The sequence below is a fragment of the Chiloscyllium plagiosum genome, unplaced genomic scaffold (genome assembly GCF_037043375.1).
Source record: "Chiloscyllium plagiosum isolate Xiang-an unplaced genomic scaffold, Cpla_swu_hap1 HiC_scaffold_40, whole genome shotgun sequence".
Classification (NCBI taxonomy): Eukaryota; Metazoa; Chordata; class Chondrichthyes; order Orectolobiformes; family Hemiscylliidae; genus Chiloscyllium; species Chiloscyllium plagiosum.
Genome location: NW_028270178.1, coordinates 63,497,956 through 63,520,005, shown reverse-complemented (window position 1 = coordinate 63,520,005; position 22,050 = coordinate 63,497,956). Strand labels below are relative to the sequence as shown.

General features: G+C 43.1%; 1 non-coding gene across 1 annotated transcript; it reads right to left on the bottom strand.

The window, feature by feature from the left end:
• Positions 1-21,609: 21,609 nt before the first annotated feature.
• On the bottom strand, positions 21,610-21,691 carry trnas-uga (transfer RNA serine (anticodon UGA)). Its single transcript has one exon. It is a non-coding gene; the product is annotated as a tRNA-Ser (tRNA).
• Between the last annotated feature and the right edge of the window lie 359 nt (positions 21,692-22,050).

Sequence of the window (22,050 nt, the reverse complement as noted above, 5' to 3'; positions counted from 1 at the left end):
AAGCGATCGGGAGAAGGGAGTAGTGGAGCAGGGCGTTTGCGTAAAGTGAAAGGCAATGATGACTGGAGGGCGTGAGGCTGTAAGTGAGAGAGGAAATGGTGATGCAAGGCTCACTGTTGGTGTTAATGGGTCAGCCAATACTGGCCACTGTTTACACTGACCTACACAACATTGCTGATTAATTCACCACAATGATACTGTTCTCTTGGCGTTGTATTCCCTCTGTGCATATTAACGTGGTTAATGGGCCCCGAGAGGATGGACGTATCTTCTTTATCCTGTCGGCTAAAACAGATGAATATATCAGTTTGAAATGAACGCAATACGAGATTGCCTCTTTCTGTGCATTTATACTGGAGAATGTCCAGGTGTGAACGTTTCTTTTGTGTATCAGCGGAGGTTAGTTTAAATTCTTATGGAGCAACTTTAATAAAATAACAAATGTCCAAGTTACTGTGATTGAACAGCTAATTAAATACACATATGGATTTGAACAGCATCTTCTGCGCTGACACCGTTGATGAATTAGTTAAAGCTCCTGGTAATAACGAGACTAGTATGGTGTCACATCCTGGCGTTGCATGTCTTGTACATTGAAGGATCGTTGCTTAGACTTCTTTAAAATGCTGTATTGTTGATCCACCATACCGAAAGAGCATGCTTCTTGTGTTTGAGCTCAGCGCATTTTTATTTCGTGTTACCACGTCCTGCCGCCTGCTGTGGCCCCATTAGTCAATATAGATCCTGCTAATTCAACGGAAAGATTCTTTACTTTGTTCCACAAGGACGTTTCAGTTAACAGTCGAATGCGCTGAAACTTCCAACCTAATAAATTCGAAGATCCACTAAAGCAGTCCGTGACTGAATTCCAAATTCAATGTGCCATTCCCTGAACGACTATTGTCCTCTATCAGTTTTACTTTTCCAAATGAAAGACTGAACCATTCATTATGGAGACATTTTAACAGTCTGATACCCCCAAGTCAGACACACCCATGTCACTGGGAACCAGCTCACCTCCATCAGGAATAATCTCCTTTTTTGCCTCTCAGTGCCTTGTGTGTTCCAGAGATTTTCATTGTCGCAGAGTCCAGATGAAGTCTCTATTCCCCATGTACAAGGGTGAGAATTATTTCAATGTCTCAGACCAGTTGCTGTCCCGACAACGTCAGAGTCAATATTCTGGCCTCTGCTCGGTTTGACAGTTCACCCTTCTGCATTCTGATTCCACTTCCCAAAGCTGGTGCCTGGATTGGTTTGGCTCCTTAACAATTTCCAACTGCCAATTGACAATATTTTCACAGTAAAGCTTCGGAAACCTCGGGACTGCACCATGTCCAGTGATGAGAAGTCCCGTTTGGTGGAGAGATTCCCGAGGCTGGTGAGTGTCACTTTAGATCAAAGATGGTTAAGTGGCAATTTCCTGCGATTGTTTGTAATGATGGGAGAGGGAGAGGTGGGGAATGAGCACTTTGACAAGCAGGAGGAAGTATTGCCACTGACCCGAGTCCGTGAACAGAAGACAGGGATTGAAGGAATCTAATGAAAAGCAGCACTTCTGCTCAGGACGTTCAATAACAACTGCAGAAACCCGATGTGTCGAACAGTGTATCTGGAAAGAGAAACAGAGATAATGTTTTAAATATGGAACATTTCTGATGAAGAACTCGAGTTCCAAAGTCGAATCAAATTACCGGCCTGGTTTGCAAAATAGGTTTTTTGAACTTTGAGCGAAAAGTCGCCCAGCAGCAAGTCATTCATAACGGAGTCAGCTGGATTCGGACCTACGCGGGGAAACCTGAATGGATTTTTAACCTATCACCTTAACCACTCGGTCATGAGTACTGACTAAAAAGCAGAGTTGAGCATGAACCAAATCAGCCATGATCTCATTGAAAGCTGTCGCTGACTTGATGGGCTAAATGCTTCCATCTCCTTTCATACCTTTGCTGTCAATTGTAAGGTGCGAGACACCAATGTAAAAGAAGAAAAGCACAAAGTTAGGAAATGATATTTGCAGCCAAACTGAGTCAAAAATGTTGATTGAAAGGAAAATCACACTTGGCAATTTGCTAGATCTCTTTGCAAACATGACCAGCAGAGGTAAGCAAGGGAGCTGTTGATCTGAGTATTCTTGGACCTGAAACACAACAGAAATACGTCTCTTGGGTACTATTTTGGATGTATTTCTCAATGAGCTATCATGTTTTACACATGTTCCATCAGGAGTTACCTCACACAAGGAAGTAACCAGTGCTGCAGACGGTCATATAATCCGAGTTCGAAGTCCCGGAGTCGGAGACACTCAGTGCCCTGTGTGTACCTACAAGGAACAGCTGTACATGGGTTTTACAGGGTAACAGAACTGCATGAATGCAGCTCGATGGTCGTCTGTCTGCTTCTCCTCTATAGTTTTCTGTGCAGTCCCTGCGTGCAATCTTGTCAACTATGTTTGACCGGCACAAGATGGGCATTGGTCACTTGTCTCTGAGAGAGGCTGTTGGTTTATGTGTTGTCATAATTCCGAGTGTAAGGAGGAATCTGGTTGTAAGTTCCCAGGAACTTACTTCAATAAATGGAAGTGTGCTTTTTAACTCGCCGTGTGGCATATCCTCGCTGCGAAGTTCGTGCACTGCGAATCACGTTGCGGGACAATCCAATTTTGGCAAAGAATTTGTGTGGCAGTCACGAGTTGTCATGACCAGCTATCCCTAGTTGCAATACGGACCAATGGCAAGAACTACAAATTCGATTAGAGCAGCACAAGTTTAATGTGATAGGGCAAACAGAAGGCAGCCAGATTTCTGGGTGTAGGGCAATCACCCAAGGTACCTTTTCATATTAAAGTCTGTGCATCAGTAGAATCTGGGACCCAAGTAGTCTATGTTGGTTATTCATATTCCAGACAACTTGTGTTGTTCCCCGTTTACTCTGAAAATGAATGGACATAGTCACTTCACGGTTATTTCGAACGAAGATCCTGCATTGAATCTGTTCGCCGTTTTTTGATGCTGTGGCGAAAAGGTGGGCAATCACGATGTGAAACGTTGCTATACCTTCATTTCCTTCATTATTGTCCTGGTGAGGGAGAAAGGTGATTGGCTCTGTCGATCAGATGGGGGCACCGGCGCATTGATGGCCTAATTTAATCACGGATATAATTGGAAATGTTCACTTTTAATGGTTCGATGTTGTTCTTTTTTTTATATGATACTTGAGCACTTTCTGGGACTTGGCAATAAACTAAATCTCAAGTAGTTTTCGAATTGCCTCGCTGTTACTTGTGCAGGCGGTTCATGTCAGAGACGACTCACAGTGCCTCACAAACAGCACTTAAGCTTCGGTGTGTCTGATCATGGTACCGCCTTTTCAGTTTTGATTCTGTTCCACGTTAAGAGCTGTCAGTTTTTGGATTCGCTGGAGAGCAAAGTGGGTAATGTGAAATGTGAGGTATTTTTCTTCAGCCAAAATCTTTGATGGCGAACTTGGGAAAGTGTCAAGAAGAATGGTCATTGGCAGCAAATATCCGGAAAACCTTCATCGCTGGATCGGTTGGGCCCATCCACCCTCCAAACAAAATAGCCAAACTCGCTGACTGAGTAACAAACATCATGCGTATTTTGCAAGTGGTGTATTCAAACCGTTTCCGGTGGCTGGAGAATCTCAGAGTTGTCGAGCATGGAAACAAATCCCGCGATCCAACTTATGAGGACCTGTAGGGATAATTCAGGGAGCTAGGAGAGAAATTAAAGAGGAGGACCTCAAAGGTAGTAATCTCGGGATTACTGCCGGTGCCATGTGACTGCCAGCATAGAATTGAATAAAAAAAGGCACGATGAACACGTGACTTGAGGAATGGTGCTGCAGGGCGGGTTTCAGATTTGTTGGATTTTGCGACCAGTTTTGAGGAATGTGGGACGATAAGAAAATTAACGATCTACATCTGAACCAGACAGGAACGAATGTCCTTTCGGGAGTTTTTGCTACTGCTGTTGGGGAGGTTTTATACTAATGTGGAAGAGGGCTGCGAACCACACCATTAAGCAAGTCGGCAGTGAGGTGGAAACTGGAAATGCTAAGAATCAGGAAGATAGCATTAATAATGGGAAGAGTAGGCAGAGAGCAGATGAATGCAAAAGAACTGGTGGCCTGAAATGCATCTACTTTAATGCATGGAGAATAGACAGATGAACTTAGGGCTTAGGTTGGTGCCGGGGAATATGACGTTGTTGCGATCACAGAGATTTAGTTGAAGGAAGGGCATGTATGGCAACCAAATGTTCTAGGATATAGACGCTTCAGACGGGAAAGGGAGGGAAAAAAGGGGAAGGAGTTGCATTGCTGGTCCGGGATGATATCATGGCTGTGCGAAAGGAGGACACCATGTTGGGCTTGGGTCGTGAGACACTATGGATGGAGCAATGAAATAAGAAGGGTGAGATTAGATTTTTGGGGCTGTATTGCAGTGAGCGTGAGGTGTAAGAACAAAATAGTTAAACAGATCATGGAAAGACGTAGAGGCAATAATTTAGTGTTTATTGGAGATTTCCGTTTTCCCAACATTGACCGGGATACTCTTAGCGTCAGAGGTCTGGATGGGATACAATTTGTAAGAAGCCTCCAGGTGAGTTTTCTGGAGTGGTATATCAATAGTCCGACGAGGCAATAGGCTACATTGGAACTGATATTGGGGAATAAGCCAGGGCTGGTGCTAGCAGTTGCCGTGGGTGATTTCTTTGAGAAGTGTCCAATATTCTGTAAGTTTTAGAATACTCATTGACAAAGATGAGAGCGGTCCTGAGGAAAGAGTACTAAACTGTGCCAAAGCTAATTACATCAAAATTATGCAGGAGGTCGGAAATGTGGATTGGAAACAGCTATTTGTAGGAAGGTCCACATTTCATATGTGGCAGGCTTTCAAAGATAGGTTAAATATAGTGCAGGATAGGCATGTCCCGTTGAAGGCAAAGGATTCGAAAGGCAATATTCGTGAACTGTTGATGACAGGACAATTGTACGACTCACCAAGAGGAAAAGGCAAGCATACATAACGCCTCGGCAGCTAAGAACATAATGGTCCCTGGAGGAACATGAGAAGAGTAGGACAAGTCTTAAACGAGGAATGAAGGGGGTTAAAAGGGGTCATGAAACAACTTCACGCGAGCACAATTGAGGAGAATCCTAAAGCCTATTATTCATATATAAGAAGTAAACGGGTAACCAGAGAAAGGATTGGTCCACTAAAGGAAAATGAACGAAGGCTGTATGTCGAATCTGAGAGATTGGGTATGATTCTGAATGATTATTTTGCATCAGTGGTCACTGAGGAGAGGAACATGGTGAATGCTGAGTCTAGAGTAAGACATTTGATTAGTCTGGATCATGTTGACAGAAGTAGGGAAGCTGTGTTGGGCAGGCTAGTGGTAATTAATGTGGACAAATCCCCAGGAACGGATGGGATCTATCCCTGGTTCCTGAGTGAGGTGAGAGAGGAAATAGTTGGGGCCCTGGCAGATATCTTCGTGGCATCCTTCAGCACAGGTGAGGTTCTGGCTGACTGGAAAGTTGCTCATATTGTCCCCTGTACAAGAAGTATATAGGGATATTCCGGATAACTACAGAACAATGGGCCTAACATCAGTGTTGGGAAAGTTGCTGGAGAAGGTACTGAGGGATAGGATTATTCATATTTACAAAATAATGTGCATATCAGTGAGAGGCATAGAGTTTTTCGGGGAAGTGCCCAAGTTGATAGATGAAGGAAAGGCTGTTGATGTCACATACATGCACTATAGTAAGGAGTTAGATAAGGTAACCAAATACAGAACGTAAAGTAACATGGTGTGCAGGGTGTTCTAGACAAGTGGATAAAGAATTAGTTGAGCAATAGGAGACATAGAGTGGCAGTTGAATGAGTTTCGGGAAATGGAGAAAGATGAGCAGTAGTGCTCCACAGGGGTCAGTGTTGTGGCCACTTTTGTTTGTGATATACATAAATGATCTGGAAGAGAGCACTGTTGGAATGATCAGAAAGTTTGCAGATGACACGAAGATTTCTGGACTAGCAGAAAGTATAAGTGACCGTTAAAGAGTACAGGAGGATATTGATATACTGGAAATTGGGCGTAAAAGTGGCAGCTGGAGTTCAAAACAGACAAATGTGAGGTGAGACATTTCGGTTAGTCTAATTCTAGATGGGGTTATACAATGAACGGAAGAGCTTTGGGAAAAAAAAAAGTTGATGGACAGAGAGATCTGTGAGTACAGGCCCATTATACACTTAAGGTTGCTGCACAGGTGGATAGAGTCGTCAAGCAGGCATTTAGTATGCTTGGCTTCATTGGATGGGGTATTGAATAGAATGGCTGGCAAGTCATGTTAAAATCGAACAATACATTGGTCTGGCCACACTTAGAATACTGTGTAAATTTCTAGTCGCCACATTACCAAAAGGATGTGGACGCTTTGGAGAGGGCGTGTAAAAGGTTTAAGCGGATGTTGCCTCGTATGGAAGTTGCAATCTAGGAAGAGAGGTTGCGTAGATTAGGTTTGTTTTCATTCGAAAAAAGGAGTTTGAGGGGGACCGTTTTGAGGTTTACAAAATCATGAAGGGTACAAACAGCGTCGATAGAGAAAAGTTTTATTTCCCAGGTTGAAGGATTAACTACCGAGAGGTCACGCTTTCAAGGTGAGAGGTGAAATGTTGAAGAGGGATACACGCGGCAACTACTTGGCACAGCGGGTGGTGGGTGTCTGGAATGCGTTCCCAGCAGAGACTGGAGAGGTAATCATGGTAGATACATTTAAGATCCGTCTGGATAGATGCATGAGTAGGTGGGGAGCAGAGGGATACAGATGCTTAGGAATTGGGTGACAGGTTTAAACAGTAGATTTGGATCGGCTCAGGCTTGATTGGATGAAGGGCCTGTTCTTTGTCTGTACATTTTTATTAGTCTTCCTTCTTAAATTACGCCAATTTCGTTACAAAATTTGCGAGTTGTAAGTGTCTGAAGTGAATCGATGCTGAAACACTAGTCAGAACAAATCTGAGTTTTGGATTTTGTGTGGTAGCGTGGTCGAGCGGTCGAATATGCTGGATTTTTAAGCTTCAGTTTCTATCGAATCGTGGCTTCAAATACCAGCATCAGAAGTGCGCTACTGTGTGGAGATGTATGTCAGAGAACTGCGCATGTGTGGATGCCTTTTAATTTGAGTGTTTGCAGCTCCTCAGTCTGCTTACCCTCTCGGTGATAAAATCAGCGGCCGTCTCTGAAAACAACGCAAGTTCCTGCTGTCCGACGTATCCTCATATCCCGTCGATAACTTTGCTTTAGGATATCTGCGTTGCCAGTTTCTGTATCTCAAATGGTCAGCGCAGTTGGATGAAATGTTGGTGATTCGAGCCCACCCAGGGAATAAGCCTCAAATATTTCAGCACAACTATTTACCCCGACCATATATTGACATTGTAACCGGTAAAACGCATCCATGATTCACCCCAAGTCCACAGGGAGTGAGATGTTTACACGCAGCAGAATACGACATCACTTTCTCCAAGCTCCCGATGGCAAGAGAAAGCGGCCACTGCAGCTTCAATCAGCGACTTTCTGCCAAGCCATGGGAAACTCGTGGAAACTCCTTCCTTAGTAACAGCTCTTTCCGTGTGAAAGGAGCAAAACTTTCACTTTAAATTGGAAAGGGCTTCAGGGCATTGGAATGTTGATCCAGTTCTTCGAACGTGTTATAAATAAAACTCCTGACTTGACAATAATAAGTGGTAAAGGTTTTAGGTAGAAAGAACAAAGAAAGTGTTGATTGAGACGACTCTGTCTCGTCAGCAGATGGGAAATGCCCAACACGTAAACGGGAATGATTGGGTTTCCTTAGGTAATTTCCCGACTGATTGACTGTCTGTCAGAGTGATTGGAAATCACATCAGCGATATAAAGGTGAGGGTAAAAATATTACGGGTAAATTATTAAGGTTGAACCTTAAATCCCGGGACAAGTGCTGAATCGATTGTAATGCTTTGAAGGAATAACTGAAGTGAAAGGTGTGAATGATATTTTTGTGATTAGGAGGAATGAACTGGATCCTAACAAATTGCTGATGAATTATGCTCGCAATATAATAGCAAACTAATCCACAGTGCACCGTGCTTGGTTAGCTCAGTCGGTGCAGTGTGAGATGCTTAATCTGAGGGTAGTGGGTGCAAGCCTCACAATGGGCGCTTTCACTGCTTAATACAATTCCGGCTTTTCGTTCCACGCGTAGTATTGCAACACTTCGCAGGGGAATGTTCTTGCTGCTTTCATTGACACATCTGTCCGCCTGCTTTTGATCACACGTCGGTTTCTGAGTGAACACTGTTTCCATTTTACTGGAGGCGCCAGAGACAACTTTATCAGGGCAGCCGAAAATACAATGAATGATGTCCGTTTCAAAACGTGAGGTTCCAAACCAACCGTGCACCACCCAAAGTGTTCAAAGGCACGGAAAGCGAATGGCCACTTGATAGGGGTCTGACAGAGACTGATCAATGTCACATGGGTCCTGAACCAATTTTCAGTGATTCAGATTGTTCTGATGGAAACAGAAGGGAACTCTCCCTCAACATTTTGCAATTGTTCTTCTTGTGTTTAACGTAATGTACAATATATTGTCAGCAACGAGGGTGGACGTGCGGCAGGATCGTGAGGTTTCAGTGTGGGACATAAACACAGTAAGTCAAATATCCCCAGAACTCGGGAGAGATGTTTGGTCCAGGATCACTGCCACCTTCTGTTTCTAAACCAACAAATGAAATTACTGGAAAATCTCAGCAGGTCTGGTGGCATCTTGGAAATAAAAATCGATTTAAGACTTCTGGACTAGTGACACTTCTTTTCCATGTCTGTCTCCACCTGTTTTTGCACACTCTTCCTTTTTTTATTGAATGTCTCCTGACTTCCAACTTTATATTCAGTTTCTCTTTTATTACTTCCTCTCCAACCATTTTCCCAGTCTCCAATTTTGTATCAGAACTGTTCCATCTTTCACATTGCCCAGGACTTCGAACTGAACAAATAACTCTGTTTCTCTTTCCTTAGATTGCAGATGGCCAGAGGCTGGAAGGCAATGTTGTTCCGAAAACTCATCCATGATTCACCCCGAGTCCACAGGGAGCAAGACGTTTACACGCAGCAGAATACGACACCACCTTCTCCAACCCCCCGATGCCAACTGAAAGCGGCCACTGCAGCTTCAATCAGGGCTTCCTGCCAAACCCTGGGACACAGCTCGTGGAAACTCCTTCCTCATTAACTGCTCTTCCCGTGGGAAAGGAGCAAAACTTCCATTTTAAATTGGAAACGGCTTCAGGAGATTGGAAGGATGTTCCTATTCTTGGAACGTGTTATAAACAAAACTCCTGTCTTGAAAATAAGAAGTGGTAAACGTTTTAGGCAGGAAGAACAAAGAAAATGTTGCTGTGAGGACTCTGTCTTGTCAGCAGATGGGAAATACCCAACACCGTATACAGAAATGGTTGGGTTTCTTTCGGTAATTTTCCGACTGATTTACTGTCTGCCAGAGTGACTGGAAATCACTTCATATGAAAATATTCGGGTTGAATCTTAAATGCCGTGACAAGTGTTAAATAGATTGTAATGTTTTGAAGAAATAACAAAAGTGAAAGATATGAATTATGTTATTTGTGATTGGGAGGAATGAGCTGGATCTTTGCAAATTGCTGTGCCAGGTGAATCATGCTCAGAATGAAATAGCAAACTAATGCATCGTGTCCCAAGCCTGGATAACTCAGTTCGGTGCAATGTGAGTTGTTTAATCAGAGAGTCGTGCGTCCAAGCCCCATAATAGTCGTTTTCACTGTTTAACAGAGTTCCAGCGCTTCGTTCCACATGCAGAATTGCAAGCCAACGCTGGTGGAGCATTCTTGTTGTTTTCGCTGACACATATGTCCTCCTGCTTTGATCACATGTGTGAAAGCGGTCTGCACTTTACTGGAAGCGCCAGATACAACTTTATCAGTGGAGCTGAAAATGCTATGAATTACGTCCAATTCAAAACGTGAGATTCCACTACATCCGTGCACCAACCAAAGTGTTCAAAGACACAGAACGCGAATGGCCATTTGTTAGTGGTCTGACAGAGACGGATTAACATCTCATGGGTCGTGAACAAAAATTAACTGATTCAGAATGTGCTGATGGAACGGAGGTCTCCCTGTACATTTTGCAATTGTTCTTGTTGTGTGCTCATGTAAGTTTATGTAATGAACAGTTTATTGCCCGTAACGAGGGTGGGGGTGGGGAAGGATTCTGAGGTTTCAGTGTGGGACAGACCTGATCTGATCGAACGCGTAAGTCAAATATTCCCAGAACATGAGAGAGCGGATTGGTCCAGGATCACTCCCATCTTCTGTTTCAGAATCAACAGGTCCGGTCGCATCTTGAAAATGAAAACCGAATGAGATTTCGGGACTGGTGACACATCTTTTTCAATCTTCATGTCCCTCTGCCTTTCTACAAACTTCCTTTTTATTGAATATATCCTGACTTCAAACTTTATATTCAGCTTCACTTTTATTGCTTCCTCTCCAAACATTTTCCCAGTCTCTAAAATTGTATCATGCTTGTTCTATCTCTCACTTTGCCCAAAAATTCCAACTGAACAAATAACTCTGTTTCTATTTCCTTAGATACCAGATGGCCAGAGATTGGAAGACATAGGAGCGGTTAGCGCTTTCAGAATATCTAATCTGCTTCATCATTCGATCTTGGCTAATATCGTTCTTAACCCCATTCTCCAGTCCTCTACCTGAACACTTAATCCCTAGTCTTAGGATCCAGTCTTTTTCCCAGAGTGGGTCCTCATCCGTCCCAAAACCCTCCACATGTGTTGGCAGCTGTTACACCGTGTCTACGTGTCATCAATCTCAGTTTCATATCATGAATGATGGGGATTTATTGCATTCCCATCAGCAAACCTTGTTTTGAATTTACTCGCCAAATACTACTGTAGCGGTGAAAAGAATATAATTCCGAATACCTGATGCGTGAAATTCATTTTCAAATTTCTATTCGCAGTGGTCCTTCATATGTGGTGATGTCTATATCACTGCTGGCCATCCTGTTTAAGAGTGCCGTTACATATGTTCCTCTGTCTTGGCGCTGCAGGGAAAATTGTCTGCGCCTTTTTAGGCAATATTTCCTGGATATTTCAACATGGTATATTTTACTTTTTCAATCATGTCCTCTTTAAGGACACAGTTACCGGGCACTGATCCTTTCTGTAACAACAGTACCGCATTTGCTTGACATGCGAAGGTGGCCTGGATCAGTAACAAGGAGAGCATTCATTTCCTTCTGTCACAGCGAACACTGGATTCATGATGTTAGTCTCTGTCAAATGCATCCGAAAATGTGCTCTGAAAGCTTCATTTGAACGCTGTCTGGCGTTTCTCAACGTGTGTCAACCAAAACCAGAAATCCTCAATCATAGTTTGGAGCAGTTCACATATTCGAGTTTCGAAGCAGCAGGCACGGATACAGTTCATTCAGTCAACCACAGAAATGAAAAGATTTACAGGCACAGATGAACTATCGACTCTTGTTCTCATACTGTTACTAATATTACCGTGTGGCCTGAAGTCTAAGCCATATTGTAACTGAAAATTTGGAAATCACAGACAGGCTGCCGAATGAGGCATTATGTATTTTGTTTTCTTGTTCTCACAGAGTTCCAGGAAAGTATGACAGCGAGGGAGAGGAATGCAAGTCAAGTGCAGCTCTGGTGAAACACCTTCTGTCTGATTCAGTCATCAACAAGAAACGTGAATGCGACTAAAGCGGGAAACCTTTTCACAACTCGAACAAAGAGCAATCACGAACAGTGACCACCTCTTTGACATTTCAGATCGTCTTTGACCTTCCCTGAATATGTATAGAAACTAATTTTTGTACACCTCAAAGTGAGAAGTGTTTGATTTACCGACAATAAGTGAGTCGCATGTCCTTGATTGCCACATAGGTTTCCAACTCAGCTTGCAGCCAGGTGGCAGTTGCTCATGGCTCTGCTGGATAATGCACTATTATAGAGAAAGAAAAGGAAAGTTGGAACTCTTATTGGCTCTGGGTTTCGAATAATCTTGCTACGTGTTCTGCCATTCTCGGATTCCTGTACTAAATCAGTTTTTCAGTTCATCCGAGATGCAGGAGAGTCAGCGTTTCTGGCAGGAGCAGAATTCATCATCTCTAGTGATCACTTTATCTGAAGAGAGAAAATGAGCAAAGTTTCACACAGCGACTAATTGGAATTGCATTCCGTTTCAGCATGGTAGCAGGTATGGGCTAGCAAATTCAAAGCCAGATTTGCTGATGAGAACAACAAGCACGACCGCTCAGATAGAGCAATTCCTTCCCACCGCTTATTCTGCAGAACTGGTGCAGTTGCTGTGAGTATGCTGCAGGGTATCATCAGATACATGCTCTTGGGTTTCCGGCTTTGGCCTGTGTGCTCGCGTGGCTGAGCAACCTGAGACTCTGATTTCAGATTCCACTTCTTAAGAAGGCTTGTATTTGCATCCCTGCGCGGCCACGTGTGCTAATGGATTAAGCTGGCAACGTTTTGCAGGGATGAGTTTTGTTAAAGTTGAACAGAAAGAAAAAGCAGTCATTTCTTCTAACCCGGCTGTGATGTGGCACAGCAGAAAACAACCAACATGTCAGTGCCCATGTTTTCCCCTTCTGCTGCAGTTGTCACGTTCCCCTCCAGCTCGAAAGGCCACCAGCATAATATGCGACTCAAAAACAGGCTGCGCCAATCTTTCATATTCCAGACAATTTGCATTTTTCGCCGTTTCTCTGAAAGTGAATGGAGATATTTATTTTCCTGTTTATGTGAAATTAGGTTCTACATTGAATCTGCTCGCAGTTTTCTGTTGTTGTTGCGAAAAGGATGGAAATTGCGATATAAAACTTGGTTACTTTTCCCTAATTTCTTTAATTTCTGTCCTGATGAGAGAGGCTGGTGATTAGTCCTCTCGATCCGATGGAGACACCAGCCCAATTGTTAACCTCATCTAATCGAGACTGTAATTGGTCATCTTCACTTTTCATGGTTCATTGTTAGTCAGTTCTGATTCATCTTAATTGAGCACTTTCCTGGAAATATTGATGCACTAAGGCGCCAGTACGTTGAAAGCACCATTTGGAATTGCATCGCTGCAATTTGTGTGAGCAGATCATGACCAGACGACTCGCTCTGCCTCACAGACAGCATTCATGAGTCCGTGTGTCTGAAAATAAGTTCTCTTTGTCAGTTCTGCTTCTGTTCATGAGTTGTCAGGTTTTTGTTTCGCTGGAGAGCCGCACGGGCAATATGATTTGTGAGGTATTTTCGGCAGCCAAAATCTCCCACTGAGAAGTTGGGAATGTGTCAAGAAGAATGGTCATTGGCAGCCTAAAACCAGAAAAAAATGATTCGTTGCTGGTTTTAACCGAAGCAGCCTGTGGGAGTAATCTCATTTGGGAGAGTACTCGCTTTGCATGCGAGAGATTGCGGGGTTGCTAGCTGCGTTCTCCATCCCCTTTTAGGGCGGCACCGTGGCTCAGTGGTTTGCACTGCTGCCTCACAGCACGAGTGTTCCACGTTTGATTCCTGTGCGTAGTTTGCACATTCTCCCTGCGTCTGCGTGGGTTTCTTCCCACACTCCAAAGATGTGCAGGGCAGGTGAATTTGACATGCTAATTTGCCCATAATGATCTGTGCATTAGTTCGAGGGAAATTGGTCTGGTTGGGTTACTCTTTGGAGGGTCGGTGCGGACTAGTTGCGCTGAAGGGCCTTTTTCCATACTGTAGGGAATCTAATCTAACCATCTTCCAGAAAACCAGCCCAACGCACTGACCAAGTGATGAGTGCCTATTCAAACTGGTGTTCGCCACAGCAGCATCTCAGAGGGGCTGACCCCTTAAACAAACGCTCTATTTACCAACTTTCACGTTTGTTCTTTTTCAACTTTCCTGTCTGGATACAGATCCATATGCCTTTGAAATGTTGAAAGTATACCAGACTCCACCACTAAATCTGACAATTCATTCCAAACACACAAACCTTTCTATGTGAAAAAAAAACAATGTCCTTCAGATCCCTTTTAAATTTTACCACTCTCCCCTTAAAACATTGTTCCCTTGTTCTGAACTTACCTGCCTTGGGAAGAAATAGTCATTGACCATTTACTCTACCGTATCCTTCATATTGATATAAACCTCTGTAAGCCCATCCCTCAGTCCTCAAGCTCCAGGGAAAATTTTCACATCCTATTCAGCTTTACGCTACAGTCCAAACACTGTATGCCTTGCAACATCCTCATAAATATTATCGAACTTACGCCAAGTTCGCCATTGAAAGTGCGTGTGGGTAAGTGCCTGAAGTGAGGCGATGCTGAAACACTAATCATGAAAAACGTGGTTGCGGGAGTTTGTGTGGCAGCGTGGCAGAGGTGTCGAAGGAGCTGTCTTTAAACTATAACCTCAATCCAGTCATTGATTTGAATTCCCACCACGACCAGAACCACAGGTGTAGTCGGGAACTCTGTTTTTCATGAAAGACCTATAAACAGTGAGATGTCAGGATTTGATCCAATATTCGGCTGTTTTTTGACAGGAACTTTCACTAACTAAGGCTGAGGGACTGCCCAACTCAACGATTCAAAACTATGCGTGCATTTACTTGACTATTCGAACTCAGGATCTCGGACTCATTTTTTGTGTGCTTCACAGTTACTCGGTGTAAATTGAAAACAGCCTCTGGTTATGCAGAAGAGTTCAAAGCTGTATATTCTCCACTGAAAATGCGCAGGAAGAGGCAATCTCTTATTGCCTTTGTTGTAAACTGATAACTTAGACTGTTTAAACTGACAGGATAACACGGATCCATCCATCCTCTGGGCATCTTTAACCGCGTTAATATCCGCAAAGGTAAACTCACACTAAGAGGAATGGGCTCATTGCGGTGAATTGTTAAGGAGTGGTGTGTGAGTCAGAGTGAATAGTGGTCAGTAAATACTGACACTAACATTGAACGTTGCAACACCAGCTCTTCACTCACTTGCTGTCTCATGCTTCCCTGTCATCATTGCCTTTCACATTTTCGTCTCGTCCGTTCCACTTCTCAACTTATTCCCGACAGCTTGCAAGTGTTCCCTTAGAAACTGCAGCTTTAGGAAACGTATTACTGGGATAAAGTCATTGCTCAATGTGATGGGATGCACCGTCAATCCCGAATTACTCGAGAGATTGAGATTTTGAGTTACTCCGCATAACCCTGGATGTCCTCAGTAGCGGGGTACAGGCATGATGCCATGAGGCAAGGGTTTAGACGTAGTGACATTGAAGGAACAGCGAAATATTTTCAACTGGGAAACGCGAGAACCTTGGAGGGGTAGTTGCTGTGATAGCTTTCGCTTGTATTTGCTGCCATTGTCCTTCCAGCCAGATGCTGATCGATCACTGAATTGTTCTGGCAGGATCCGTGTGTGTGTTCTGGGTGCAGCCAGGATTTAGTTTTCATTCGGATAATTCACAAGAAGAGAATTAAATCTACATCTCCTGACTGGGAATGAAAGCCTGTTCTGGGCAATGCAAACTCAGACTCGTATGCAGGGATGTCCATTGACACTGCAGTAGCCTTTGGGGCCTGTACAAACTCTAGTGCCTGCTCTCACGTCATAATCGTCTTCTCAGCAGCGTTTCTCTCACCAAATTTCCAAGTCGGTTCATATTATCACCCTTGGTTTCAATGTGAAGAAGGCAACGCTGTGATAATCTGATATTGTTCAGCAGATATATTGCAGCAAGTTAAGTAAAGACTGATGCAAACACGAGCTCGTTTTGAGCTGCGCTGATGTTTTGGCATCAAGAAAGGCATCGTTCAACTCGCCTCATTCCGGATGACGGGCTCGAAATGACCAGTGGTTTCTCGCTGAATTAGTTCAGGCTCTGGAATGTAAAAAACTTCAACTGTGAAAGTACAGTGAAAGGAAATGGTTCACAGAGTGGGGAATTCCAAGTGAAACAGTGACGGTGATTATGTTTGCTGATTTTTCACCTTGTGAATGCTGGTTCCCTGATGTGGACGTTTACATTACCTATAGACAAACTGTCACAGCCAAACCTGGTCTTTGGGTCAGTGACAGAATTAGTAACACGCCTGACGTCGAGTTAGGGGATTATCGGTTCGCATTTAAAATCACGAGGATGCAGCGTGCTAGTCCATTCCTGTTATCTGTCAGGTACGGAAGGGTTTGGGTTTTCGAATTTACAGCTTCTTTCGCCCACTTCAAACTCTAGCTCAGAGGAACGTCTCTCATTGTCTGTAGAACTGGCTTTGATTTAACCAAAAGCTGCCTTTTGGCGGTTGAACTTGCATGTTGGAGCGGACAGCTGAAATGAAGCACAAGGAGCTGGTCAAATCCTGAGAACTCTTCCACTCTCGGGGAATGTGTCTGTGTGTCTCTTTCTGTGGGAGACACGACGTGGGTAATAACACAGTGTGACTATGTCAAACTTCAATCCCATTGTTGTGTCATCTAAGACCAAAGCGAGAACCTCACTGCCATTTGCATTAGAAACATCAGAACACATAAGGTTATGGACCAAAGCTGGAAACTGGGAATGGAATAGACGAATGTCTTTAAACCAGACTGCACCATGGCCAAATGGGCTTTCCCATTCTGCAAAACTTGAAGACGAGTAGAAAACAATCTGCAGTGAAACTGATCAGAAATGAAAGGGAAAAGCCATTTCATTGAGAATAAGTGCAAGAGCGTCTGTCTTCATTCAGTGTAATCTCGTAGTGAGGATTTGGAACTAGAACTGCCATGGCATTAGTTCTATTTTCGGACAGGGAATGAACGTTTTATTGTGCAAGTATATCGTGGTCCAGTATTTCTGACCACTGGTCCGAACCTGGTAATGCTTGATTTTGTGCCAGGTCATCAAAAATCAGAAAGATGCAGGTTTTAGATAGCTGAACTAAAAACGAGAATTGATATCGAAACCCGCTACACCTGGCAACATCTGTGGAGAGAAACAGATTTTTTTTTTAGATGGACAGGAAACAGTTTAATTATAGATTTCTAGATTACACTGTTGGGAAAATGATAATCTTACCTGTCGAATCAGGATATTTATCAAAATCACTCTTGAGATTACAAACGTCAAATTTACAATCTTCAAAGGACTTCATCAGCTGTCATGCTACTTTCATTTTCCTGAGCTGGTGGAAGGCTATGTTTTAATGGCTACATTTCCTTTTGCTTTCTGTTATTTAGCAGTCACGTTGAATGGAGAATTGTTTTTTTCAGTATCTGCCTCAATATGTGTCTTTGTTTTTTCTTTATTTGTCTCTGTATCCTCCTGGGCCTTTTTCACATTCTCCGACTCTCTGGCTGTCCATATCCCTTATTTCCCATTTCTGCTCTTGAAAAGCCTGACATTCAGAGACAGTTTGAGATTCGAACTGCTGACAGGCTTTCTGACGCCGGGCTGGAGTCGGTCGAAGTAGTCTCACATTCTCTGGATAATGCGTCTGTCACTTCGACCTGAGGCAAGGAGACATTTCTTCCTCAAAATCTAAAGACCCTTTCGGAGTTAAAGTTGAATTCCTTATCCAACAGAAAAAGAAAGTAATTACATGATAGCTGAAGAAGAATAAGGATGCATTTACTTTTGGTGTACAACAAATGAATGGTGACAGCAGAGAATGATGGTGATCATTTCGTGGTGTCAGTGCCATTACCATAACATTCCCCGGGAATGCTGCAGTGTCTCCTGCCTCACCACTTAATTTCCACAAAACTGGGAATGAAGGAATTAGAGTAAGAGGATGAGAAGCAAAAGTGCTTGTGGGACTGCGGGAAGAATCTCCAGGTTAAAATAGTAGTTAAAAAGAGCAACATACACTACTGGATTTAAACCTGGAAAATGAAGCCGGAACTCGAAATCAGAATATAACGCAATTCAAACAGACACTGAGTTTCTCGATCAGCAACACAATACTTGAGAGAAATAACGAGCTTTCAATACAATGAGCAGGTACCAGTGTGATGGGAGGTGCTTTCACCAGCTAAGCCACGGCGCCACGTTAAAAGCCAGATTTGTCGTCCATATGTGCAATGCCTGAACCACTTGATCACAGGAATTCGAAAACGCGTTTTCTGTATTAGCGTTGCTCAGTATGAATGGCAATCAAACTCTGCTTGTGCAAAAACAGACATTTCAATGCTGAGCATGCCCCACTGAAAAGGCACAGAAAAATACAGCATCCTCTTGCATTGGCATCCAACCGATATTTTCATCTGTTTAAACTGGCAGAATAAACAGGATGTGCTCATCAACTCTCGCGTCCCATTAACCACGTTAATATACACGCAGGGATTTTCAAACCAAGATGAACAGGCTCATTGTTGTGAATTGACAGCAGTGGTGTGTGAGTCATTGCAAACAGTGAGAAATAAATGCTGAACCAATAGCACTGACACTGAGCCTTGCAGCATCAGCTCCACATTCACATCTTGTGTCATGTCTCCTCGGCATCAGTGCATTTGACTTTAATTATTCTACCCTGCACCTCTCCTCAAATTATTCCCGACCGCTTGCAGTGTCGAATTAGTACATGCAATTATTAGAAATGCATTTCTGGGACACAGTTGTCTTTCAATGAGATAAGATTCATTCCCCTCCCTAATTATCTCAAAGATGTAGGGGACGAGTTACTTTTGTCAACTCCTCAAAGACGCCACTCCTGACGCCACTCTGTCAATGTAACTCACTGAGGGAAGAGCAAACTGACGCCACTCAGTCAGTGTTACTCACCCAGGGAAGGGCAGACTGACCCCACACTCTCAGTGTAACTCAGCAGACTGATCCCACACTGTCAATATAAGTCATTCTCTGAAGAGCAGTCTGACCCCACTCTATAAATGTAATTCCCTCAGGGAAGAGCAGACTGATCCCATTCTGTCTATGGCACTCACCCAATGAATGAACACTAACCCCACTCTACCAATGTAACTCGCCATGGAAGAGCAGACGGAAGCCAGACTGTCAACATAAATTATCGAGGGAAGAGAATACTGACCCCGCTCTTTCTATTTCACTCAGGCAGGGAAGAGCAGACTGTCACCACTCTGTGAAAGAAATTCGCCCAGGGAAGGCCAGACTGACCCTACTGTATCTGCGTGACTGACACAGGTAAGAGCAACTAACCCAACCCTGTCAACGTATCTTCCTCAGGGAAGAAGACCCTGACCCCTCTCTGTCAATGTAGCTCACCCAGGAAACAGCATACTAACCCCACTCTGTCTATTTAAGTTCACAAAAATCCTCTGAAGTACGTCCTATCCAGACACTCCTATTACAGAGAACCGTGTGCGTTCAATGGAGATTCCAAATAACCATTTGAAATCGCCATTGTTTAGAATGTGGCAGCAAACCAGAGCAACCACATAGAACTTGGGCGAATGTGCAAACTTCCATCAGGCTGTCACCTAAGCCTGGAATGGAAACCAAACCCGACAGCAGTCGTGATTATAAAATGGCAGAACAGAAACCTAGCAAAAAGAATTGCGTCCCTGTGTGTTGCAACGATGCTGAGTATTAATTAAACCCCCCTCACTGTAGTTAGTTTCCATTTTCATCACTGCCAACCTTCTTCAAAGCAAAGCACGCACTTGCTTTTTTCAGACTTCCTATATCCCGCTTTCATCCCGCTTTTTACCTAATCATATTTCTGACTTTACAAACTACGTCATAACAGTTTGACAACTGCAGAATGAGCTTTGTTCCGTTCTCCACTGATGTTGATGGTAGTAGTCCGGCATATTCGAGTAGGACTTGGGGCACTTGCGGGTGGTGTATTCGCTGCATTTTGGCTTCTTTTTTTCATTTTCGGTCTACTATTTCGAGTTCATTGCGCAGAATTCTGAAGAAGACTTTTTGGAGTCGAAGTGGTAACTGTGTTTTCTCTTGAAAGACAGACGTAGCTTTATTTCTGTTCTCTTATAAATTAATCTTCTTCTGATCTTTGCAAGTGAAATAAGGTGCATTACTATTGCTCGGTTTTAGTTTCAAAATCAAGAGAAACATGAAGGAGAGAATATCAAAGAACACAAAGTTCTGAGTTGTCAAGATAATTTTTGCAGCAATGGTGGACATGAAGGTCATATTAAGAAAATGGTTCAAGAACGTTTAGTCTGTGGAAGTGGTACGTGACTTTAGTTCCAAATATATGTTTCCGTTCTTCCAGTACATCTTTTTGACTCCAGAAAACATTGATTGTTTTCTGTATTCACTTTGTTTCGCGACAGCTGTCTTCTGGTCGACCAGGGACAACTTGAATTTGCGTCTGCATTGAATAAGATTTCGCTCTTTCTTTCGAGAAGCAAACCTGTGCATTATGTACCACTTATCATGCTGATGGCTAAGAAGTTCAAAATGAATTACGGTTTATGGATCGTGAGCAAGAGTAAAGTGATCCACTTGCGAACAGATGTCACCACGCCCTATTCCTACATCGGGCCTGAATGATCCATTGGCAGAGTCTGCAGACAGGAAATGTCCAAGTGACTAGTCCTTTGTTCAGTTTGATTTGATACCAATGGTAGTGCTTATTTTGGTGCAGAAATGTGTCAACATCTCTGACGTTAGAGTCAAAATTTAATTCACATCTACTCATAAGGGTCTTCTCATATCGGAACATGCTGACATGAAAACATTTAACTCTGATTGCAAAGGTTTTTTTCATTAAACTGGGAGTATGTTTAACTAAGCAATTCAGACAGCCAGGATGAATAATTGGCATTTGGTTCTTCAAGCTGAGCTCTCCACACCAACTGCTCCAACGAAGGCCGTGGATAAGATCCCCATCGATTATTTTGGTCAATTTTAACCTCAACAACAACCTATTGTTCTGAACAATGCTACACCCAAGCAGAGGTCTAAGTCTGATTTTCATCGTTAATTTTCAATTTCAGTTCTTAATGCAGTTTCTAACGAATGTGGACAGCAGAAGACCGAAAACATTCCATTTCTAATATTTCCAGAAAATTCTACTCCGCTGATATCGCCTTGCCTTTTCATATCGCAAGCCAGGAACCTGGATCAGTCGAGTTCCTTTCCACACATGGAGTTGTTTTTTTCTAATTCATTGACTGCTGATATAAAAGATTATTGGCCTTGAGTGTCAGCTGTAAATTAGGTCGAACTTTCTCAGCTTGACTTTCAACTGATCCTAAAAAAAATTCATCACCTGCAGGTAAATGTATTGCATTGCTTCTTGTTTTACTCAATTCCACCCCCCACCCCACCCCAAACCAAACATCCAAATTTCACGATAGTTCGACAAATGTGTTGAAACTGATTCGTGTTGGAAGTTGGTGGCTTTTTGTGTCTCGACATATAATTTATTTAATTAGATGACTGGGTCAGTCTTGAAACTACTTCGGATTCTTCACAGTTGAAAATTTACTTTCGATTGAATTCAAAGCTCAAGCTCCACGAAATCCAAATCCTGCAAAATAATTTTTAAACGACTTTCAAGAGATTCTGCGCTGTGAACAGGATTCGAACCTGCGTAGGGAGACCCCATCGGATTTCAAATCCAACGCCTTAACCTCTCGGCCATCACAGCTGCGGGAATTTGGTCAATTTTAATAGTAAACCAACTGAATTTATTTGTTGGGAGAACAAATTGTCAAGACCCAAAGATTTCGCCAACTCCTTTGCAGAGACCCAAACGAACGTTACCTTAGCAGATTGACAGGCTTTCACCGCAAACTAGATTCTGACACAGCTGAAGTTGTGGGAATGATTCTTCGTCGAATTATAGAGTCACGGATGTACACCACGAAGACAGGGTCATTGTCCCACTGCGTCCAATCGATTTTGACTCAATTGCTCATCATCTGGTGCCAAATTAGATGTGCTGTTGTGTTTTAATATTCATCGACATATGGTATTAGAAAAATTGATGCTAAGTCCATAAACGCC